Source organism: Ambystoma mexicanum, chromosome 3p (assembly GCF_040938575.1).
Source record: "Ambystoma mexicanum isolate Mex_15411 chromosome 3p, UKY_AmexF1_1, whole genome shotgun sequence".
NCBI classification, from domain to species: domain Eukaryota; kingdom Metazoa; phylum Chordata; class Amphibia; order Caudata; family Ambystomatidae; genus Ambystoma; species Ambystoma mexicanum.
In genome coordinates, this window is record NC_090925.1 from 863,547,843 (window position 1) to 863,573,962 (window position 26,120).

The following is a 26,120-nucleotide window of genomic DNA, read 5'->3' on the forward strand; positions in this document are numbered from 1 at the left end:
CTGTTTATTTCTAAACGCTTAAGCGGGGCTCAGTATATGCAACAGATCCATCTGAGCCTCTTCCCCTCTAACTCATGATGAGATTAAACAGCGTTACACATTCAGTACACATTGCTTCATGAGAGGTCATTAAATCATGGGCTAAAAGTGAACACAGGCCAGGATCTCAGCTTACTCCATTCAGCTGTCGCTTTGGCTAATTTAGCTCTCTGAATCCTCCTCCAACAACACATGTTAACATGCAAACCAAACAAGGACTCTGTTTCCTGCAAGCCAAGCAGTCTTTAAATGTGCGCACAGCTTAGCTGATTAGAGAATCGAATCAGTCATTTTACAAATTGCCTACAATATTTGTCATTTTTCACAATTGGTCCTTTTGAACTTTGTTTTATAATCATAATTACACAGCTACGGTAGTGACCGTATAGTTATGATTAAGTTGCTGTTTCCATTGGAAGAGCACTTTCTGGGCGGCTTATAACTCAGCTCCCCCTGGACGAATCCTACTGTCAGGTTACAGTGGCATATTCTCAATTACATTGGGTCAGGGGAGACATATTTAGTATAGAAAGGTTTTGGGAAGTTATTATGGAGTTTAATTTTAAAACAGCCAATTTTGCCCTTAACATTCATTGTAGTCTATGGAGAATGCCCCAAGCCAAGATGGAGGTCCTCAGTCTAAATTCTAATTGGCTGGTGATTGTTTATAGGGAAGACAGTGAACATTCTAAACTGCCTTTCATCGTCTTTGCCCAGCTCAGAGGTCGTGTACTAAGCTGCTCCTGCTTAACTTGTTCAGGGGTTTCAAGTTCAAGCAGTCGAGCGGCTTCTTTGGAAAGTAAACAGGAATCTTTGTGGAGTTCGTTTTGGCACAGGACAGGAGTAAGAAGATTTCAAGTTGCCTAAAAAAATAAGTTTCCAAGACTCTTCACAAGATAAGTTCTTTAAAAACTCAAAACTCTTTATCTAATGTTCTTGTTGAAGAGTTAAATTGATTTTCAAGTTATAATGAAACATTTAATAAGAACTGTAGTGCTATTGTTTGTTTTCCTTGGCTACGCTACGTTTTCTATCAAGCGCATGGTTTTTCCGTTAACAAAAGCCTGCGCGTGAAAGTCTTCGCTTGAGAATCTAGCGCAAGCTCTTATGTGTCACGTGATACTATAGCGCGTGTGTTTTTCTACCCGCGGTTGGTTTTCAGCGCGTGTGCGTTTACTCGTTACTTGGATAAAGCGCGTGTGGATTTATCCCGCGGTTTAGACTTCAGCGCGTGTGCTTTTTATTCGCTCCATGGATAAGCGCGTGTGGATTTATCCCGCGGTTTAGACTTCAGCGCGTGTGCTTTTTACTCGCTCCTTGGATAAGCGCGTGTGGATTTTTCCCGCGGTTTAGACTTCAGCGCGTGTGCGTTTACTCACTACTTGGATAAAGCGCGTGTGTATTTTTCCCGCGGAATGGACATTAACGCGTGTGCTTTTTACTCACTCCTTGAATAAGCGCGTGTGCATTTTTCCACGGTTTGGTTTTCAGCGCGTGTACGTTCTACACGCAGTTTGGATTATTATGCGTGTGCAAGATATTTCCACGTGAAATTTTGTCGCAAGTTTTAAAAACAGTTTAAAAGTAAAAGACACTCTAAAAATAATAATAAGAAATATAAGAACTTTCCAGAAAAACTAGAACTTCCATTTAGAACTTCCATTTACTTTTAATGAACTTAAGACTTTGTGCAAGCTTCTTGAGTTTTTAGAAGATGATCTGCAAAGTTCATTTCACATTCATGGACCTACTGAGAAGGCTGGATGATCATTGAGATTCAAGTCAACTAGTAAGAAAGTCTAGTCAGCTTATCACTTCTCTGGGCATTCTGTAGAGAAGTTCCAGGTATGGTTTTTACTATTTTTGGTAAAGGATATTGAGAATTAAGGTTAGTATAGTACCCAATGAAAAACAAGGTGTATTATATGTTTATGTTTTTACTACAGGTGAAGAACCAGCTAGTCAATAGCTTCCAGCCTGGTGTTTGTTAATTTGTCCCTTCCCCCTTTCCCCTGGAAGTGAGGTAAACTGAGCAGTTATATAGTATCAGCTCAGAGTGCCACATTTTGGGTGGATTGTCGGGAGCTCAGCAGCTTCCGCAGACACCAGGATCTCAGCCTGACAGAATGAAAGGCCAATAAAAAAAAAAGTCTGCCCAAGCTGTTTGAACCCCGACGAGACAGCCATGGAGGCGCTGGGAGAAATGGTTAGGGAAATTAGAGAAGAGTTACGGGTGGCTCATCAGGAATATTCAAATCTTAATAAAAGAATAGATGAGTTAAATTTAAAGGTAACACAAATACAAGAAAGAGAAGTGGAAGTTTCGGGAGGTGCAGGAAACCCACCTGAGTTGGTGAGAGTAGGGTAAGAACAAGAACCTAGGCTTCCATGAGAAGTGGTGGGTGGATTAGGAACTTTAGTTATGCCAGTTCCTTTGGCTGCTCCTGAGCGTTTTTTGGGAGATTCGAGAAAGTTTCAAATTTTTCAGACTCAGTGTGAATTGCATTTCTTAAGTCGTCCTGAGTTATTTTCAACGGATGCTTCAAAGGTCACATTTATATTATCCTATTTATCAGGAGAAGCTTCTGCGTGGGGAAGTCTTTTGGTGAGTCAAAAAAGTTTGGCTTTGAATAGTTATTCCCTGTTCCAGGCCGAATTTAAAAAGATGTTTGATAAGAGACAGGTTTCTTTAGAGGTAGATGGAGAACTACTGGAGCTGCATCAGGGAGGAAAGAAGTTAATATCTTATATCACTCAATTTAGAACTTTAATTCTAGAGAGTAGATGGCCAGAGGAGAAGAGGGCTTCCTTATTTTATCGGGGCTTAAAAGATGAATTAAAAGATGCTTTGGCTGGAGTTTTGGAACGACCAACTACTTTAGATGCTCTAATTGATTTGGTAGTTCAGTTAGATTTTCGTTTAACTGAAAGACGTTTAGAGCGTAGACGTTCTCAGGGAGAAGTTAGGTTTCCAGGAAGAGTTGAGAGATCTAAGGTTGAGGTGGTGAACAGAGAAGTTAAGTCAAAGGTAAATGAGCTGCAGAGTCGGGTGAGAGGTCTGTTGTCAAAGGAAGAAAAGACAAGAAGAAGGGAGAATAATTTGTGTCTATACTGCGGTAGGAGTGGTCATTTCCTTGAAAACTGTCCTTTTACCTCCAAGAAGATCTTCAATTCTTCCGGCAGAGTACAACAAGTGGCTAACACGATACAGACAGCTGTCCCACACATAACTGTGAACGTATCCTTGATGTTTGAAAAGAAAATCCTAGGTTCTGGGCCAATTATTATTGATTCAGGGGCTACAGGAAATTTTATGAACAGAGGATTGGCAAAGGTTCTAGGTGTTCCTTTAGTGGCTAAGAAAGAAGTGGAGCAGGTAAGGGCAGTTGATGGTACATCTCTTTCTTCAGGTCCAATCACTCATAATACAGAGGTACTCGAGATGGAGTTGACTGGAGGTCATAAGGAAACTCTTTTGAATTAATTGACGCCCCAATCTTGAAAATAATCTTGGGTATGCCCTGGCTTACTCTTCATAATCCTAGAATTGATTGGAGTGCAAGAATTGTATCCTTAGAATCAACTTTTTGTAAGGAACATTGTTTCTTAGGAAAATGTCATGAAGAGGAAGAAAGATTTGTGAATTCAGTTTCGTTTTCACTTACAGAAAGAGGGGCAATCGGTTTTGATGTTGGAGCAGTAGTGGGTGACCTTCCTACTTGTTATCAGGATTTTTGGGATTTATTTGATGAAAAGGAAGCTGGAGAGTTGCCTCCTCATAGATCTTTTGACTGCAGGATAGATTTGGAGCCTGGAGCTATTTTACCTAGCAGTAGGGTTTATGCCTTGACAGAAAAAGAGAATGACTATTTGAAAGAATACTTAAAGGAAAATTTGGCTAAGGGTTTTATTTGGCACTCTCAATCGCCAGCTGCATCACCATTGTTCTTTGTGCCAAAATCTGACGGACCTCCCAGAACTTGTATAGATTACAGGGCGGTAAATAGAATGACAGTAAAAAATCGGTATCCTCTCCCTCTCATCTCTGAGATGTTAAATCAAATCCAAGGTGCCATCATTTTTTCTAAATTGGATTTACGTGGAGCTTATCATCTTGTACGAGCTCAAGAGGGGGATGAGTGGAAGACGGCATTTAAGACCAGATTTGGCCTGTACGAGTACCAAGTGATGCCATTCGGTCTCTGCAATGCCCCAGCAGCTTTTCAATTTTTTATCGATGAGGTTCTCCGGGAATTTCTTGATATTGTTATCGTTTATATTGACGATATTTTGATTTTTTCCCAAAATTTGGAGAAACACAAAATTCACGTTCGACAGGTCTTGAGAAAATTGAGAGAGAATAATCTTTACGCTAAATTGGAGAAGAGTCAGTTCCATACAAATTCGGTAGAATTTTTAGGTTTTGTGATCACTCCTTATGGTCTGGAAATGAATCCAAAAAAGGTGGAAGCGGTTCGTGATTGGCCTACTCCAACGAAGGTGAAGGAGATCCAGAGTTTTTTGGGATTTGCCAATTTTTACCGAAGATTCATTGAAGGCTTCTCCAGATTAGTAGCTCCAATTACTCGACTTTTGAAGAAAGGAGTTCCATTTGTTTGGGAGGTTAAGGCTAATGAGGCTTTTCAAATATTGAAGGAGAAATTCACAACTACTCCTATCTTGATTCATCCTGATACTTCTAAGCCATTTTTTGTAGAGGCTGATGCTTCCAATGTGGCAATGGGAGCAGTGTTGTCGCAGAGGCATAATGTTACTGGACAATTGCATCCAGTGGCCTACTTTTCTAAGAGGTTCTCACCAGCGGAAGGAAATTACACCATTTCAGATCGAGAGCTTCTTGCGATCAAAGCAGCATTTGAAGAATGGCGACATTTTTTAAAAGGAGCACGTCATACTGTGACAGTATTAACTGACCACCGAAATTTACTTTTTTTGAAGACAGCAAGAACTCTGACACCTCGACAACTAAGGTGGCCTTTATTTTTTGCAGATTATGATTTTATAATTACTTTTAAGCCAGGAAATCAAAATAAAAAAGCAGATGCTCTGTCACAGCAATTTCCAGAAAGTGAAGTCAAGTCGGTCTGTGGGTTACTTCCATTGATCGCTCCAGAACGTTTTGTTCTTGCTGGAATTGAGAAGGAAAACAAAATCTTCAAGAAAGTACGAGAATCCATCTCTGAGACACAACTTGAAAATTGGGTTTGTTTGGATCAAGCTCGCAAGATTAAAGATGGTTTGCCTTATCTAGACAACAGACTCTATTTACCATCTATTGAACTTAGAGAAAAGATTTTGAAGGAGTGTCACGAATCAGTTCTGGCAGGACATCCAGGATATCGGAAAACTCTAGAGTTGGTCAGAAGACATTTTTGGTGGGATAAAATTCGACAAGATACTCTTAATTTTGTAAAGACCTGTGAAGTTTGTGCTAGATCTAAGAACCTTGTCGGAAAGCCTTCTGGGTTATTGGAACCGTTGCCAGTTCCACTGCGGCCTTGGTACTCAGTGTCTTTAGATTTCATCACAGATCTACCACAAGATAAGGGGTGTACATCAGTATTGGTTGTAGTTGATTTACTCACTAAAGAAGCACATTTCATTCCAATTTAGGGAGAGGTTACCGCCGATAGTTTAGCTCACAGCTTCTTACAAGAAGTAGTAAAACTGTATGGAATTCCCTGTCAGGTCATCTCAGACAGAGGGTCTCAATTTATTTCTAAGTTTTGGAGAGCTTTTTGTAAGAGATTGGGAGTTGAGGTATGTCTATCATCAGGTTACCATCCCGAAACCAATGCGCAAGTGGAAAGGATAAATCAGGAGTTGGAGAAATATTTGAGGTGTTATCTGCAGACAGGGGAAGAGTGGGTAGATATGTTGTGGGTGGCAGAATTCGCATATAACAACTGTAGTAAGGATGCCACCTCTATGTCTCCGTTTTATTTGGGACGAGGTTTTCATCCTCGTTTTCTTAGTATTGAGATCAATAATGATTCTGGAAACCCGGAAGTGGAAAAGAGACTAGAAGTCATGAAAAGAAATTTGGAAAAGGCAAAAGGGGTGTTGGTGGAGAGTAAACAAAAATATAAAAGATTTGCTGACCTTAAAAGAAAGACTAGTCCTCAATATAGTGAGGGAGATTTGGTGTGATTATCAACCAAGTTTTTGAGAATTAAAGGAAGAAATAAGTTTTGCCCTCGTTTTGTAGGACCGTTTGTTGTCGAAAGGGTGATAAATCCAGTGGCTGTTCGCCTTAGATTACCAAGACATATGAAAACTCATCCAACTTTTCATGTTAGCTTGTTGAAACCTGTGGTTAAAGGAACTAGATTGACACCTACTCCTTCAGCAGTTGTAATTGAGGAAGATGATTCAGAAGAATTTTTAGTTAAGAAAATTCTGGACTCTAGAAGAGTGAGAGGAAAGCTACAGTATCTCATTGATTGGGAGGGTTTTGGTCCTGAAGAACGCACTTGGGAGAAAGCAAGTGATGTGCATGCTCCTCGTTTGGTTGAAAGATTCCATAAGAAATTTCCATTGAAAAGTGGCCTGTAAGATTACAGTGGCATATTCTCAATTACATTGGGTCAGGGGAGACGCATATTTAGTATAGAAAGGTTTTGGGAAGTTATTATGGAGTTTAATTTTAAAACAGCCAATTTTGCCCTTAACATTCATTGCAGTCTATGGAGAATGCCCCAAGCCAAGATGGAGGTCCTCAGTCTAAATTCTAATTGGCTGGTGATTGTTTATAGGGAAGACAGTGAACATTCTAAACTGCCTTTCATCGTCTTTGCCCAGCTGAGAGGTCGTGTACTAAGCTGCTCCTGCTTAACTTGTTCAGGGGTTTCAAGTTCAAGCAGTCGAGCGGCTTCTTTGGAAAGTAAACAGGAATCTTTGTGGAGTTCGTTTTGGCACAGGACAGGAGTAAGAAGATTTCAAGTTGCCTAAGAAAATAAGTTTCCAAGACTCTTCACAAGAGAAGTTCTTTAAAAACTCAAAACTCTTTATCTAATGTTCTTGTTGAAGAGTTAAATTGATTTTCAAGTTCATATAAAAACATTTAATAAGAACTGTAGTGCTATTGTTTGTTTTTCTTGGCTACGCTACGTTTTCTATCAAGCGCGTGGTTTTTCCGTTAACAAAAGCCTGCGCGTGAAAGTCTTCGCTTGAGAATCTAGCGCAAGCTCTTATGTGTCACGTGATACTATAGCGCGTGTGTTTTTCTACCCGCGGTTGGTTTTCAGCGCGTGTGCGTTTACTCGTTACTTGGATAAAGTGCGTGTGTATTTTTCCCGCGGAATTGCCATTATCGCGTGTGCTTTTTACTCCCTCCTTGGATAAGCGCGTGTGGATTTATCCCGCGGTTTAGACTTCAGCGCGTGCGCTTTTTACTCGCTCCTTGGATAAGCGCGTGTGGATTTTTCCCGCGGTTTAGACTTCAGCGCGTGTGCGTTTACTCACTACTTGGATAAAGCGCGTGTGTATTTTTCCCGCGGAAGGGACATTATCGCGTGTGCTTTTTACTCGTTCCTTGAATAAGCGCGTGTGCATTTTTCCGTGGTTTGGTTTTCAGCGCGTGTACGTTCTACACGCAGTTTGGATTATGCGTGTGCAAGATATTTCCACGTGAAATTTTTCGTCGCAAGTTTCAAAAACAGTTTAAAAGTAAAAGACACTCTAAAAATAATAATAAGAAATATAAGAACTTTCCAGAAAAACTAGAACTTCCATTTAGAACTTCCATTTACTTTTAATGAACTTAAGACTTTGTTCAAAGCTTCTTGAGTTTTTAGAAGATGATCTGCAAAGTTAATTTCACATTCATAGACCTACTGAGAAGGCTGGATGATAATTGAGATTCAAGTCAACTAGTAAGGAAGTCTAGTCAGCTTATCACTTCTCTGGGCATTCTGTAGAGAAGTTCCAGGTATGGTTTTTACTATTTTTGGTAAAGGATATTGAGAATTAAGGTTAGTATAGTACCCAATGAATAACAAGGTGTATTATATGTTTATGTTTTTACTACAGGTGAAGAACCAGCTAGTCAATAGCTTCCAGCCTGGTGTTTGTTAATTTGTCCCTTCCCCCTTTCCCCTGGAAGTGAGGTAAACTGAGCAGTTATATAGTATCAGCTAAGAGTGCCACATTTTGGGTGGATTGTCGGGGGATCAGCAGCTTCCGCAGACACCAGGATCTCAGCCTGACAATAACTCAGCTCCCCCTGGACGAATCCTCACCAAACATTGCAAAAAAGTATATGGGCCACTCTGAATTTGTTTTGCAAAGTTTGGTGCAGGAGCTTGGTCCCGAAAGTGTACGTTTGTAAATTTGGTGCCTATCCGACCTGTAGTTTTCTTTAAAATGACCAAAAAGTACATCTGAAAATATTAGTGATATCTATGTCTGCTCCGCTGACAGACTTCCCTGTTCGCTCCGTTGACAAGATACCGATTGGCTAATCCGTAGCGTCATGTTCGCGCACATGTGGCGCATTCACCGATTCGGTGTTGAACGGCGTAAAGTGCATCAGATTCTGTTGCTGCGCCCGCCATGTTTTATTCGTGTTTTAGTGTAAGCGTACATCGCCGGTAAAACACAAAACACCACAATGCACTTGTTAAACTTAAGAAATATTGTATCGAAAGGTGAGGGTTAATGAGGCTGGGATGGGTTGTGGAGCAGGAAGGCAAAAAGTGGTGTTTTCTTGTCATCTAAGTCATATGGTAAATAGCGTCTTAGAGTTTGAAATCTGAGGGAGCTTCCTACAGTGTTTGATTGAAAGAGCGGGTTTGCAAGTGTATGGAAGTACCACTTCTCATGAATGCGTTGAGACATGTTGAAAAGTCATAATGTATTCGCATTTTGAGTGAAGGTCACTTGCTTTCCTTTTGTGGTTGCGAGCTCAGTAGGCCCACGCATGCAACTGAAACCCATAAGGGTCAATTATTTTTTGACCTTGAGCAAAAGGGAAAAAATTCATTAAGAATGCAGGGAGTGGAAGTTTGGGAAAAATACCATTTGATAAGGTTATGTATTCAAAACGTTTGTAAAACACATGTAATATCAGTTGAAGAAGATTCTCTGCTGCAAGTACCTCGCTGTCTGGGTTATAACTAAGACAATGGAGACGGTAAATATTGTGTAAGTTTACTTTTGACGACTCTACACCGGAACGAGTTTTAATTTGTTATGACCACAACAGTAATTTTGGCATTATAGCTGAGGTACTATCTTTCTGTGTAGCTGTCAATTTCTTTTTTTTAACGTTATGGAGAATGCAGATTCTCACCGTTTGTAGGCTATTATTAGGTTCACCCATGTGCAACGCTATTATTTTTTCAAAATGTCATGTATGACCACATCGATTTGTGTATCACTTTCCACGTTCTTTTTGTCTTTTTTGCAATTGTTTGCTAAAGGTTGGGTATTGATACGTATTTTCTGTTACATTTTCCGAACAGCTATATTCTGCCGTACTGTGATTGCCATGGATTCCAAATGCCAAGTGATGGGTTCTTTGGACGGCAAATGCACGTACTTGTGACCGGCTGCCTAACCGTGACTATTGTAGGACGACCGGGCCGGCCCCATTTGTCCATACGCTGGAGTGGCCATTAGGAGTAACATAACATCTTTTATGGTGGTGCAGTCCAAAGTTCATGACGACGTCTTGGAAATCACTGTGCGACCGAAGCGTTTGCTTTATCGAAAGCGAATACTTTGTGTATGCGAAAAGATCAACATGTGGCTTACGATTAACATTTTCGATGACAACGGAACAAACAAAGTTACTATTTCCTTGAAAATGGGAATAGTCCGATGGTCTCCGACAGTTTATTGCGAAATTAAAGTACTTTACAAATTCTAAAATTGTTAATGTTTTCCTTTAAAAAACAGTGCATTTCAAAATGTAACTTGTTACTTTCTACGTTGCTGTGTGTTCATTTGCAGGTTCTGCGTCACGGCACGTAGGTGGTTATATTTGGCTACGGCGGAGAGGAACATCATCCAGAAAGGGGTTGAATATCACTAGGGTTGGTTATGTGACGCGATGTGGGAGTGTTTTCGTATTACACAGGTTTCGTAATGAAGTTAAAAAACGTTGCGGTATACGTTTATTGACTGAGGGGTAAGCTGCAGCCATGGGGACTGGGCAGAATGTCGGGGTCATGCTATAAGGTCATGATCCACACAATGTGGCTACTGGTCATGACCATAAGGGAGAAAAAGATAGGATTACAGTGGCCATGTCCACCTGGGACTGTCTTTGTGGTAAACCTGTTTGCATAACAATACATTTGAAAGGGAGGAAAAAAGTGCTGGTGATAATATGTTAATAGCGTCTACTTTGTGCTATTTGCAGGCTGCCATAGAAAGTGAAGAGGGGCCATGTATGGAACAATCGCCTTTCGTTTCTATGGTGGCCATTTTGGAAAAGAATTTTGTTTTGTATGCGATTGTTATTTTTTTTGTTTGTTTTTTTTTACAATTCTTAAACTGTGAAAGGTGGTGCTTACAGGACCATTTAATTTGTTTACGGATGGCTTTTATTTTGGAAGGACAGCTAAGACAGACAGTTGTGGACGGAAATAAGAAAAGAGGCACCAAACAGTAATATGGGGGACTAGGCGGACGGGGGAAAATGTGCATGTGTTCTTTCTAGGGTAGGGGCAGTGTTTCTTATTCTCCTTCGTTACAGCAGTGCTGCAGTTTCTTGGGGAGGAGGGATGGCCTTACCTGATGTCGTTTTCAGATACAGTATGTTTGCTAAAAGTATGTACTGTGTGCTACATCGTTAATGGCTCACTACAAATAGGTGTTGGAGCTGTGCAAGGGAAATGTTCAAGGTGGCAGTTCCTACATCAGTAAAAAATGTACTTCCACACTGTCCATGCGGGATATATCTTATTGTTAAGTGTGTATGGATTCTCGGACAAGTCACCGTGCTCTGCGCTGATATATGGTCATGTGCTGGGCCGGCCTTAGGGGCAGCAGCACCCTAGGTGAATTGGCGCGCCCCCCTCTCCGCGCTCTGGGCCGTGGCTATGGAGTGTATTTATTTTTATTTTTTTTAATCTCCTCGCTCCGGCAAGGTGATAATTCTATTAATAGGGTGCTTTAGCACCCTATTGTTCCTAAATGTGCTCCGTTGCTGCGGACGCATTGACCAATAATGAGGCACCGACCGCCACTATGCCAGCTCGGTGGAGCCATTCAGAGACTCCCCCGAGCTGGCATGGGGCTAACGGTCCCTTTTCTTGGTTAAGGCACCTACGGCAGAGGGGCGCATTTGGTGTCAATCGGGTGCTAAGCACTCGATTGACATTGAATGCGCCCGCGTGCTGCGCCTCCTGCAGCTACGCCAGCTTCACCGAGCCATTGAAAGTCACCCGAGCTGCCGTGGCGGGAGGCTAATGGCACTGTGGGGAGCGCGGCGCCCCGGCCTGTCGGCCAGCTCACCCCCCCCCCCCCTAAGGCCGGTTATGGTCATGTGGCATTCTCCGCAAGGTGTGGAATGAAGTCAGATGTTAGTTTACATTATGGTTACGTGCCACTACTAAAAACCCATGAAGTTCAGTAAAAGAAACGTTCACAACGGGACATTATGGTTAAGTTGCCCTACTACAAAACTTGTGAAATTCAGTATAAAAAACTTTAACGGGACGCTATGGTTCCAAGTAAAACAGAAAAACCCTGGAAATTCCCCATTTATGGTAAAATAAGCAACCACAACTCGTGCCACCACTGTGCACTGCTAACACTAACACCCAGGACATCAAAGATGACAAAAATGTCATTGATGACATCACTGATGACATCAGTCTGGCTCCCCCTTTTTTTCCCTTTACTAACATATCTAGGCCACATGTTTTTCTTCAGTAACAGTCAGGAATTAAAAATATAACAGGTACTATCATTGTAGACTTATCCTTCAAGTATGTTCTCACAGTAATTCCCTTAGGGTCGAGTCAAATCATGTGATACATATGCATAGGGTAAGTATAAACTTTGAAACAGACCAATCATTTCTCTGCATAAAGATTATCAGTTAGGTTATGAACACTTACTGCTAGTACTGCTGTTTTTTTCCTTATTTCAATGTTTGTGTATATACTCATATTTGTATGTGATGTCTCTGTAATAATGCCATTATGTAGTAAGTGGTTTTCATTACCTACTTATCACATGTTTCACAGTAGCCAAAACTCTAAGAAAACAGTTATCGCTTCACTGTTCAACATGGCAAGCGTATGAATATTGCACCTCCATGTATGCTGCGCACAATGCCTATATTGCTACATGAGTACCTTAGTTTAATGCATAGAACTTCATAATAGAATGCTACGTATACATCAACACATTGCTTAATGTACTAATTAGCACTGGATATGTATTGCAATCATCCTTGACACTTTTTGGTGCACATTATATTAAGAATACCTTCTACAGAGATTTCATTGAAAGTAAATGTACAAGTGATGTCATCAGTGATGTCATCAATGACATTTTTGATGTCATCTTTGATGTCCTGGGTGTTAGTGTTAGCAGTGCACAGTGGTGGCGTGAGTTATGGTTGCTGAGCTTACCATAACTGGCGAATTTCAAGGGTTTTTCGGTTTTACTTGGAACCATAACGTCCCGTTAAAGTTTTTTTTTTACTGAATATATATACATCAGTAAATTAGTCAAACTAACATCTAGGGCCGCCATCTCTCTAATTATATTCACTTGCATAATAAAAGCATTTTTGGCGGATACATAAGTTACCTGCATTTTCAGACAAAGTGGCATTGGGCACACTGATCACTGTACTCAACTAGGATGGTACTACATAATATTCCAATAATAATTACCCACCTAACACAAACTCAATCCTAACAGTACTGCATATACAAACCCCTTGTAACAATACCTTTGTTGTTTTTTTACTCTGACAGGAGCATAAAGATACATGGAGCCTCTCTGTGGTGAAATAGCCATACACTTGTGGTTTGGCATAGCTTGTGTATGGAGCAAACCAAAACAGCAAAAAAAAATATTCCATCAGCAGGTTTCATGGAGCTTAATCACTCCTTGGAGTGTCCTTACTACCTCACCCCCGCAACCCCGCCACGCACCAAAAGTAGTGGTCTTGCCCACCTAGTAGCTGTCCCTCAAAGAAAGGGATGATTCTTCACTGTTGATTCAAAGTTTCCTGGGTCTCAAGTTATCTTGGGGTTGCTCTATTGCTCAAGCAATGTCTTTTGGAAGAATGGCAATCATGCAAGAGTCCAATGTCTCAGCAGAAGGGGTGCTTTCAGTACCAGAGGCGACAGGCAACGGTGTGGGCAACAAAGAAGATGGTGCTCGCTTTATGTGTAAAGTGCAGCACCTGTCTGAGTGGTGAGCAATAACTACAACAGCCCTTTTCATCTGGGCTGCAGTTCTGATGCTCAATAAGTACCCAGTGATCTGCCTGGATGCCGTTTCCTGCCCCCTCCAAGGGTGTTGGTAGACAATCGGCAACCTGTTTGTAGAGAATGGACAGGTGTTCAGCAAACTCTTTACAGTAGTCGAGTAACAGCAAATATGGCTAAATATCTCTGGATTTGGCACACCCCATACATATGCTGGGCAGCCCATGGCTACCTCCTATGGAGACAATCCAACACCTAAGTGCACCAATTCTATTACAGTATCAACAAAATGCACATTACTGTTCCTCCAAACAGTGTAAGGCAGTCCAAATCAGAGTAAATACTCCTTTACAAGTATTTTAGCGATGCTTAAGTACTATCCTTTTAATGGGAATGCTTCTACCCATTTACTAAACATGTATATACTATCACTAATACAATGTTTCCTTGACTGGGAGGGAAATAACCTTAATCTGTAAAGCTTCAAAGGAAATTCAGGTGACCGAAAAGGTCTTTTTGGGGCTCCATCACTCCTCCCAATGTTATAGGACACACGTACTAAACAGTTTTTCCAAAAAGCAACCATGACTTGTCTCTAGCTTAGCCTTACTCTACAATGTAGTGAGCAACTTTACATATTCCCTCTGCACCTACATGAGACGGGCCATGAACATATAGCATTAAAATGAAAATCATGTGGTCATTTCCATTTTCCCCTCATCTTGCATATCTAGTCAGCAACCACCTCAATACTTCCCAGTGTTTCCATTCCTGAAGCTCTTGCTCCATGGCCTCGGCCTGAATAGTTCGCACTACCTCAAGGATATCATCAAATATGATATTCTCTGGGCGCATCATGTGTGTAACATATGTAGAGGAAATGTCAAAAGCCCTTACTAAAAGCTCCGCCCCCATGTTGCCTATTTGTTGGGAACAAGAAATTGCGACACATGCAGTACCAATGAGGATGCCTGCACCGCAGAGAATCCTGGAAACAAGGTATCCATTGAGAAAACCCTATATGCATTCACAAAGATATGATGGCCTTCTGGACAGAGTCCCGGAAGAAGTGTGAAAATGAGCGAGAAAGACGACTAGGGACATCATACGGAGCAGAACTGATGCACCCTAAAAAGATGCACAAGATGAAAGAACAGACATTCTATAAGATCTGAAGAGGTGTTAAAGATGAGCAACATTTCAGGCTCAAAATGAAGCTACTCGTGCAAAGAAACATGAAGAAAATGCAAAGTCAGTTTACATATGTACAGATGCAGTAACGCAAGTAGATAAAGTTATCTTGAGGCTGGCTACGTAGTGAATAGATTGCAGCGATGCGCCAATGTATAATACATAGGAATGTATAGAACCTGGATGTACCATGATGCACTTTAGCAAAGCTTGAACCCCGTTAATGGAAAGGGTTTCAGTGTGGCGCAGTTGCAAAACAGCTAATGGCAAAGGAGACTTCAAGAAAGGCTTGGCCGGCCCAGCACCAAGAGTCAAGGCAACCGTGAGCCTGGTTGTCCATCCAGTAGTTACATGAACGTGAGAAACAAACAAACATCTGTTTGAGGTGGAATGAAAAAACACTGAAGGCGTCAAGAGTTCATCATTTAGTAGTATTATATGCAGCAAAGTGCTTGAAAACACGGTCTCCAGTCACATGGTCAGATAGAAATAGACTTTGGGTCGAGCTACACCGAAACCAGAAGATAAAACCATGCCACACTCCCTTTTATTCTCAGGCACAGAGTTTATGGGCAAGTTCAAAGCCTTAATTGAATGGTAGACCAAGCGTAATGATGGATGTCAGGCTAATTAAGTGAGAAGCTATGGTCAAGACCAGCCCACAGGCACCTGGGCCAACTGCCTGTGTTCTGCTAGCATGTGGAATATTCCAGAAGGGTACAAGCGTGCCAACCAATTATAGAGGGCCATGGAACAGAGAACCCTATAGTATGTGTAACCAATGGATCGTGTATTTTGTGTCTATGAAGATGACTTGCAATAGAGGAGGGCTTAGTTGTCCACCTGATATTGGAGACAATCACAATTCATTAGTATGGAAAATATACTTGTAACGCTTACCTGAACTCTGCTGGGACGCCCTGGAAGCTCTTGGTAATGTTCACCCTTCACTTGATATGGTTAGGAGGTTCTGTAAAAAACATGGAACAATGACTACTCTTGGTACTGTCTACTAGCTAGAGCTACTATCAAAAGGACATTACAGGAATGATTTATATTAGCAAACTAGATAGGCTTACCTGAGCTTTTATTTTAAAGAGCTCTCCATCCTGCTCTGACAGAGGGGCGCTTGTCCAGAAGATAAATAATCAAATGGAAGGATGTCTAAGAAAAGAAAAAAAACTATGCAAGAGTGTAATGCTAAGTATGAGGAGCCTGTGCTTAAATGGGCATGGAAGTTGTGCTCAGGGAATATCAGTACTAATGGATTCCTAATGTAGGTGAAAAAACTGGACATGAATAATTAAAAAATAAAATAACCTAATTTCCTATAGTCTCAAATAGAAACAGACTGGTGGTAAGCTTAGGTGAGTAACAATCAATGCACACGGAATATTCCAAAAGGCAATATGTAAGAAAGCTTACAGAAAAATTCTAGTTACAAGCGTGAGATTACCCACTAATAATACTAGCTAAAAGTACTGACTAATTTACGTGTCACTAAACTCAAGTGAACACAAGCAGTTGTGGAAGTGCTACTCTGTAAGCGCAACAAGGAAAATACGCCGCTAACGACGTTCTTAATTCAGAAAAAAAACACCACAGAACTATCACCTCAAAACACAAAGATAGTTGAGATTAAGTAACTTGGCAAGGCCACCAAAAGTACTTGTGTGAACTGGTATTAGCGCTTAATTCCCCTCACGGAACTAGAGAGCAGCTGTCAGCATGCCGAAAATAACAGCTGAGGCAAAACGTATCGTGAAGGGAAAAAGTTGAACTATAAAAAGGGCAAGGGTCACAGAGGAATATAAAATATGATAAAAGACTGATTTAGGGCAAAAATATAATTGAAAAACCTATGACAGGGAAAACAGCTGAGGAAACACGGAGACCGCGGTAAGCGTCTTTCTGCAGCAGCAGTCAAGACGCGAAGCGCAGACCTCCAGAGGGGCGGGGCTAAAATAGGGAAACTGAGCAAATGACTAGACCCATAAGGATAGTCTACCCAAGACACAAACAGGCAGCCATTAAAAGGAACCAGGAAGTCCTATCATGTTAATGGAAGGTCGTAACATTAACCCCTTTAAGGCTTCTTTTCTAAACCCTAACGTGGAGCCAGGACTGTGGTCATGACAGTATTCCCCCCCCCAAAGACTTCCTACCCGGTTTGTTTGGGTGTTTCGATGAAATTTCTTTAACAATCTAAGGGCATGGATGTTTTCTAAAGGTTCCCAAGACCTATCTAACGGACCATAACCCTTCCAGTCAACCAGGTTAAATAATTTGCGTCGCACCACTTTGGAATCCAAGATTTCCTTAACCTCGAATTCTGGTTGATTGTCTCTAATGTCTACAGGATTTGGTGCTTGTTGTAAAGGAGTCTCTGGAATAACTGGTTTTAATAGGGAAACATGAAACACTATATGAATTCACATTTTCTTTGGAAGTGTCAATTTCATGGCCACGGGGTTAATGACAGCTTCTATGGTAAATGGACCCAAATACGTGGGAAGAAATTTCTTGGAACCTTTCAGAGCCAGGTTTCGTGAGGCTAACCAGACAGTTTCCCACTTGAAATTTCGGAGCATCACTACAATGTCGATCAGCGAACTTCTTTTGAGATTCTTTGGCTGTAGATAGGCTAGTTTGAGCCTTTATTGTTGCAGTTAAGATATGATCATGGAGAGTGTTTACAGCCGGCATCTCTAAAGGCTCTGGAGGATCAAAGGCAGATGTTCAAGGATGTCGCCCATGCAAGGTGTAGAATGGAGGGAGACCTGTAGATGAATGAATTGAATTATTGTAAGCATATTCTGCCACCCACAAAATATCTAACCAAGAGTTGTCTGTCTGATGAAGCATACAGCGCATGTACTGCTCCAAAGCCTGATTTGTGCGTTCAGTTTGACCATCAGTCTGTGGGACAGCCGTACATCAATCTTGGCCAGTGCACAGCATTTCCTCCAGAATTTTGAGATGAATTGACTACCTCTGTCAGAAATCACAATGGAAGGAAATCCATGTAGTTTCACAATGTTTTCCAAAAAGACCTTAGCTAAAATGGAAGCTGTTGGGAGTCCCTGTAAGGCCACAAAATGCGCCATCTTGGAAAATAAATCAACCACAACCAAGATGGTGTCATGGCCTACGCATGGAGGAAGATAAGTAATGAAACCCATGGATACGGTATGCCAAGGACTGGGTGGCACAGCTAAGGGTTGAAGTCCTGCCGGTTTCTTCTTTGAGTTCTTGTTTTGTGCACAATTTCCACAGGTTTGAATAAAGCGAACCACATCCTTACGCCAGGTAAGCCACCAGTAGTATCTCTTGGTCTTTTCCAAAGTCTTGGTCAACCCTGGATGACCCTCAATCAAGGAACCATGATAATTGGAAATTACTTGATTTCCAAGTACCTCAGTAGGTAGATGCAGACGATCTTGAGAGTAAGGCATTTCATCCTGAACGCTATATTGAATTCCTTTATTAGCCCATGCTTGCAGTTCCTCCTGAGTTGTGTTCCTCTTCACTTCCTTCTGCAGGTTTTCAAAAAATTGATCCAACATGTTAATTAACCCCAAAACCCTTTCTCCTGCAATGATGTCAGTGGGAACTGGGGGAACGAAGGCATCTTCACCCTTGCCAATAAGACAAAGCATCAGCCTTCCCATTTCGTACACCTGGCCAAAAGGCTATGATGAAATCATATTCGGTGAAGAATAGAGCCCATCGCAGTTGCCACGCAGATTGTGCCTTCACGGAACAAAGAGACTGTAGATTTCGATGGTCCGTAAGAATAGTAACAGTGTGTTGAGCTCCTAATAAGTAATGTCTCCATTCTTTTAACGCACTCTTAATTGCCAACAACTCCTTGTCAGTAATAGTGTAATTGCATTCTGCGGCAGAGAACTTTTTTGACCAGAACACCACCGGGTGTAACACACGAGTTTCTGGATTGCGTTGAGACAAGACAGAACCCATCGCGACTTTGGGGGCATCAGTTTCCACAACGAAGGGTAGATCAGGTCAAGGATGTTGCAAAACAGGAGCCACAGTAAACTTAGCTTTTAAACTCTAAAAGGCGACATCAGCCTCCTTGGTCCATTCAAATCTTTTGTTCTTTCGAAGCTGGGACGTGATGGGGTGTACCAACTGTGAAACATTTTCCACAAAACACTGATAGAAGTTTGCAAAACCCCATAAACTTTCGACTCCTTTCACAGACGTGGGTGTTACGCTCACCTGGCTCCCACAGAGGCGTCGATCTGAATTGGACAGCTGTAGTCTCCACCAATGTGACGCGTAGGGCCGAGATGACGGACTGGACTGGCCCACCTAGCTTTGTTTGCTTGGCCCGTAGGAATATTCTTCTGCAAATGGAGAAGGGGAATTAACCTCCCGTGGAGTTGAGTGTAAATCCCCCCCACCCCCGCTGTTCTCCCCACGGATCACCTTTGATGTCCCCTCTTATAGTCTCACCTGATGGTTTGAAAAGGTGAGCTCTCCATCCTGCATTGAGCGCAGGGGTGCGTTGATAACCAGTTGATTCACTGGCTCGAAGGAATTGGTGAGTTCCAGCACAATATTGACTCCGAAAAGTATGTAGTTCGTAAGAGTTCAAATGCCCGACTTTCACTCTTGTCCGATTCCTTACAGATTGCAGCTTGACCCTAGTGAAGAGTTCCTCGTGGCAACCGGTAATATTCAGGTAGCGATTTGTATTTCCAACACAGTTCGATAAATAATGTCAATATGTAACCTGTTGCTTTCTCCCTTATTCAGGCGCTGAGAGAAAGTATGAAGTCTCGGGGAATAATAACTCCAGCGGTAAAATCAGGTAAGTCTATTGTGGTGAGGATGGTTCCCCTCGATAGTCCCTTTGTTTCACCTTGCTGTCCTTTTGTTTCCCCTTAGGGGCTAGGGTTCGGCGAAGATGCAGTGGAAGCTGCGCCGACCCGTGAAGAGGAATAGTACCCCTGGTGGTAAAATCAGGTATGGCTATAGGGGGGTAACTAATATTCCTCTGTGTATTCCCTTGGCTCACCTTGCTGCATGGTCTGCATCAGGTAAGTTCTACTCTATGAGCCCGCTTCCGCGGTTGCTCGACCTGGTCTGGGTCCCCGGGGGTAGGCATGACAGTGGGAGCCGGCCAGGTGAGTATTGCATCCACCTTTCGAAAGTCCATCTTCACTCCTTGAGAAGATAACACAAAACCCAAAAATTCAACTTCGGAGAGGTGAAATGAACATTTTTCCAATTTGACAAAAAGTGAATTCTCACGCAGTTTCTCAAGAACAGCCTTAACATGCTTCACATGTTCCTGGAGATTAGCAGAAAAAATTAAAATGTCATCAATGTAAACTACTGTGCAGACATCCAGGAGATCCCTTAAAACGTCATTCATAAAACATTGAAAAGCTGCCGGGGCGTTGCACAGTCCAAAGGGCATCACTTGGTACTCAGAGACCATATCTAGTACGAAAGGTGGTTTTCCATTCGTCGCCCTCTTTTATTCAGATGAAATGGTAAGCACCTGTGAGATCCAGTTCGGTGAAGATCTGAGCTCCTTTTATTTGGTCCAATAAATTTGAAATGAGGGGAATGGGATATCGATTCTTGACAGCAGTTGTATTTAAGGCACGATAATCAATGCAGGTTCGGAGATCTGCTTCCTTCTTTGGTACAAAAAAAAAGGGGAGGCAGCCACAAACAGGCAGCCATTAAAAGCAACCAGGAAGTCCTATTATGTTAATGGAAGGTCGTAACATTAACCCCTTTAAGGCTTCTTTTCTAAACCCTAACGTGGAGCCAGGACTGTGGCCATGACAATACTTAGAAGTTCCCTGTAAGCCTATCACATCCTCAAGTAGGTTTTTGTGGTTTTCCACGTAGTGCGATGTCACTTATGACTAGTTTTTACTATAAAAGTTGTGTTTATGAAATTAACCGAGATCTTGCTTTGCGACATCCGTTTATGTCTGTTGTAAATTCCTGTTTTAGATAATTGCAAATAAAACAGTGCTATGTGTTGCCAACTTCCTGAGTCAGTTTGATTATTGATGTATGGAACAAGTTACTTACCTGTAACTTGTTCTCCAGCATGGGTCTGGCATGGATTCACATGCTCATGAATATTCCCCGACGTCAGGCTGGGAATCCTCGGTAAAGAAAAAATCAGTATCAGTTTCGTTTCTGATCTGACTTTCGTAGTAGTAACCAATCACTGATCTCTGCATCATACTGACCACAGCCAATGACTGCCCTCTCCCTAAACCCCGCCTCCGGCAGCCATCCTCAGATTTGGTAGCACGTGAAGTGGCAGTATGACCAAGTGAAGAGCCGCAGAGGGGTAGGAGGGAGGGTTTGCATGTGAATCCATGCCAGACCCATGCTGGAGAACAACAGTTACAGGCAAGTAACTTGTTCCTTCTCCAGCATGGGGTCTGGCATGGATTCACATGCTCATGAATAAAAGAATACATAGCAGTACACACATGCACAACCACGGGAGGTGGCAACAGGCTCAACATTAAGCAATACAACTACTCAACATTAAGCATCTCTTACCTCCTCACCAGGCTCACCTTAGGCGAACAGGTTGCGCAGCACTGCTTGGCCGACCCTGGACTCCTCCCTGGAATCCCGGTCGATACAGTAGAATTTCGTGAAGGTGTGCATCGACCTCCACGTAGCAGCCCTGCAGATGTCCAGCAGGGGCACACCAGATAGGAACGCTGTGGTAGCTGCGATGGTGGAATGGGCTCTCGGACGGCCGGGCAGCGGTCGGTTTGCCAACCGATGACAGTGCATGATACAGCCGGAGAGCCATCTGGAAATAGAAGCCTTTGAGAGAGCCTTCCGCTGATTGACAGGTCCAAAGTTCACAAAAAGTTGTGACGTCTTCCGAAAACTCTTCGTGCGAGTACACGTAGAACTTCAGCGCTCTAGCCACATCCAGCGAGTGCAAAGTCCTTTCAGCCGACGACAAAGGCGATGGAAAGAAAACAGGCAACACCAAGGGTTCATTGAGGTGGAAGTCCGACGGCACCTTGGGCATGAAGGAGGGGTGCGTCCTGAGCACTACCCTCGTGTCGTGAAAAGTGAAGTACAGGGGCTTGCAGGAAAGGGCCTGGATCTCTCCCACTCGTCGTGCGGAGGTGATGGCCACAAGAAACGCTGTTTTCCACGACAAGAATTTCATCGACGCTGAGTGCATAGGCTCGAACGGAGGTCCCCTGAGCTTGGTCAGCACCACATTGAGCTCCCACGCCGGGGCCGGAGCCTTCACCGGCGGGAACGATCTGAACAGGCCCTTCATGAATTCTTTCACCAGACGATGAGACCACAAAGACGTCCGTCCCGTGGTTCTGGTGTATCGGGAGATCGCAGCAAGATGAATCTTGATGGAAGCGTGTGCTAGTCCAGCCTTGGCCAGCATCAGTAGGTACAGCAGTACTTGCGGAGCCGTAATCCGTAGAGGGTTAATCTTCTGTGCGTGGCACCAGACACAGAACCTCTTCCATTTGTGTCCGTAGCATTTAAGAGTTGAGGACGCCCTGGCCTTTGCAAGAACCTCTCTGCAGTCGGCCGGTATGTCGTAACCCCCAAACTCTAGCGCTGCAGGCCTGCAAGTTCAGCGACTTCGGGTTGTGATGTAGGATGGCGCCTTCTTCCCTGGAGAGAAGATCCACATCCACTGGCAGCTTGATCGACGTGGACGCTGACAAGTCCAGAAGGTCCGGGAACCATATCTGCCTCGGCCACGCAGGAGCGACGAGGATCATCCTGCACCGTGACCTCTTGAGCTGGTTGATGAGCCGGATCAGCATCGGCAAGGGAGGGAACGCATATAGAAACAGACCCTCCTAGGGGAACGAGAAAGCATCGCACATGCTCCTCGGCTGGGGAAACCTGCTGGCGAACCTGCGGCACTTGGAGTTCATCGCCGTCGCGAACAGGTTGATCTGGGGTGTGCCCCACCGTCGGAAGAGGCGGTCCACTAGATCCTGTCGTAGTTCCCACTCGTGGTACGAGCGCAGCTCCCTGCTGAGCGAGTCGGCGATGGTGTTTTTTATTCCTGCCAGATGAAACGGCACCAGAAACATCCCTTGGGCGACGGCCCAATGCCACAGATCCTGCGCCTCCTTGGACAGGGCTGGGGATCTGGTACCGCCCTGCTTCCTGATGTAGAACATGGTGGTGGTGTTGTCAGTGAAGATCCTCACCACCTTGCCCTTGAGGGACGGAAGAAAGGACCAGAGGGCCCAAAACACTGCACGGAGCTCCAGGACGTTGATATGGAGGGATTTCTCCGCCGGAAGCCACAGGCCTCTCGCGTGCAGATTTTCAGTGTGCGCTCCCCACCCTTCCAGGGAGGCATCCGTGGTCACTGTCTTCTAGAGGCCCGGGGTCTGGAAGTCCATGCCCGCCGTCAGATGCACGCGGGTGCCCCACCACCGTATTGCTCGTCGGAAACTCTCGTCGAGTGTGATCCTGTCCTCGAAGGTGCCCGTCGTCTGGATCCAGCTAGAGTCCAGGAACTCCTGCAACGGGCGCATCCGAAGCCTGCACAGGCGGATGAGATAGATGCAAGAAGACATCATTCCGAGGAGGGATTTGATGGACCTCACCTTGGCCGCGTCCGCAACCAGCATCCGCTGCACCTTGCCCAAGATGACCCTCGTCCTTTCCTCCGACGGCGAGGCCAGAAGCGCCACTGTGTCGAGTTTCGCTCCCAGAAACAGTGCGTCTTGCCCGGGCGCCAGGTGGGACTTGGCGTAGTTTATGGAGAATCCCAGGTCCGTGAGTAGTTGGACGGTCCTTGCCGTGTGCTCCACGGTGAGCTCCCTTGTCTTTGCCCGGATGAGCCAGTCGTCCAGGTAGGGGTAGACGTGGATCCCCTCCAGGCGCAGCCGCGCCGCCACCGGTGCGAGACACTTGGTGAACACCCTGGGTGCTGACCTCAATCCGAAGGGAAGGGCTTTGAACTGGTAATGCCGCCCTTGCACCACGAATCTGAGAAACTGCCCGTGTCCCTTTAGGATGGGGATATGGAAGTAAGCATCCTCCAAAATCCAACGACGACAGGAATTCGCCCTCCTCCAGCTGACCCAGGACGTGTTGGAGGGTGACCATCCGGAACTTGTGTGCCTTGAAGAATTTGTTCAGTCGTCGTAGGTCCAGGATGGGACGCCATCCTCCTGTCTTCTTCTTCATGAGGAAGTATCCTGAGTAAACTCCGGAGCCCCGAAGCCTCTTTGGGACGAGCTCGATGGCGCCATTGTTGAGCATCGCCTTTACCTCCAAGAGAAGTTTAGGGACGTGATGTTCCTTCCTGGCCACGAGGGGAACGCGTGGGCACTTCTTTAGAAACTAGAGCGCGTGACCCCGGGCCAGGGCGTCCAGCACCCAACTGTCGGTGGAGATGGACTCCCATACGCCGACGAAGTTCGCCAGCCGGCCTCCCACCGGGGTGCTTCGGTGGGGGCCCGACCCCACGGCCGGTTCAATCCTGCTTCGACGAGGCTTTGCCGCCTTGTCCTCCCTGGTGGCGACGACGGCGGGGCCCGCCCTCTTTGCCTCGTCCCCTGTAGGCCTCCTGTGACGACGAACGGGCCGCTTGACGGTAGGTGGAATATCCGCCGCCGGAACCCTTGGAGGCACCCTGTTTGCCTCCAGTGCTCCGAAAAGGCAGCCGTCATTCCTGGAGAACTCCAAGTGCCCGGGCCGTCTCAGCCTTGATGGCTAGCAGGTAATCGTCCACTGTTTTCCCGAACAGGTTGTTCCCGTCGAACGGCATGTCCAAGACTCTGGTCTGCACGTCCTGCCGGAAGTCCGTTGCCTTGAGCCATCCGCACCGTCTAAGGCACACGCCGTTGCCCAACTGGCGAAAACCGGTGTCAGCGATGTCCGTCGCTACCGTAATGGCGTGGTCCGATGCCACCTCTCCTTCCTGCAAGATCTCTAGGGCCTCCGACCCTCTTGTCGTCCGGTAGGAAGTCCAGCAGGGGGGCGATCTTGTACCACAACTCCCTGTCGTATCGGGCTATGATAGCCAAGGCATTGGCAGCCTTAATCGTCGTCGCTGCCGATGAGATGACTCTGCGTCCCATCGTGTCCAATTTCTTTCCCTCGCCGTCCGGGGGGGAAGTTGACGTGGAGGCCGATGCCCCCCCCCCCCGCTTTCTTCCTGGCCGCCGCGGAGACGACCGAGTCCGGGGTCGGCTGTGCCCGAAGGCACAAGGGGGCCACATCCGGGACCCGGTACTTCTCGTACCGATCCCTTCTCGCAGGCTTTGTGGATGGGTTCTTGAGGAGGGAGAGACCCTCATCCTAGATATCGCTCTTGGTCTCGTGCCGTTGATAAAGGAAGCCTTCCTTCTTCTCCTCCGGGCAGAGCTGGAAAAGCTCGGATGCCCTGGCAATCATGGCATGAAACGATCCAATCTCGTTGGGCGGGGAAGCCCGGGAGGAGGTGACGACGGAAGATCCTCGCCGTAAACTTCGTCGTCTGTACCCGTCGCGGCCGTGTCCGTCCCCGTGTCATCCCCCCCGGGTCGTGGACGGGGAGGAGGACTGAGAAGGGCGCGAGGGTTGAAAAGGAGGTAGAGGATGAATCCTTCTCTTAGGAGGAGGGCTCCCAGAAGGGCCTGGCTCCGGGTCCCCCGTCGGGAGCGGTTCCTCCGTTGGTGGTAACAGCAATCTCGTCCTTATCTCCGAGCATAAGGACTGTATAGCCAACAAAATGGCCGCCGAGTTGTCTTGCGGCAGTGGTTGAGGGGGTTCCGACGGGCGGACAGGAACCTCGTCGGTACCCTCGACGTTCTCGTCTCCCTCGTCGGGGCCCCTCCCGACGGGCTGGTCTTCCTCCACGCCAATGCTGTGGCTTAAGACTTCGATCAGCTCCTCTTCAGAGGTTGAGGCCGAATCCAAGATGGCCTCCTGCCCCCCCTTTTTCTTCTCCGTCGGAGGTTTCACGGGGATCCTGTCGATGGGCTTGAAAGAGGACTCCCTCCGCGGTGGCAGGGAGACTCTGGGCCCCGAGGTTGCCTCCACTGGTGTAGCCTCCACAGGCTAAGCCAGGGCCGTCGCGACTGTCTCGATAGAGGCCTTGGCCGGATGGATCAAGGCTTTCGCCACCTTAGGTGCGCTCACCGCCTTCTCCTTAGGGGTGGGGGGGTCACCGCCTTGCTCCCCCTCCGATGTAGCCTTCGAGCTCGACCGGGGCCTCTCCAGAAGCTTCGCCGGGTGCTCGGACTTCCTCTTACCCGAGCCAGAGAGTTGGCTCGTGGTCGATGGCGCCGGGGAGTTTGCGCCCTGCCTGGCAACCGAAGAGCCTGACCGTTCGGCGCTCCCGGTGCCCGTGGACTCGCGGTGCTTGGCCTTCTGTTGGGCCCCCGTCGCCGGGGCGCCCTCAAAGGTCTTAGAAGACCGCTCAGACTTCTTCTCGCCTGACGGGCTTTTCCCTTC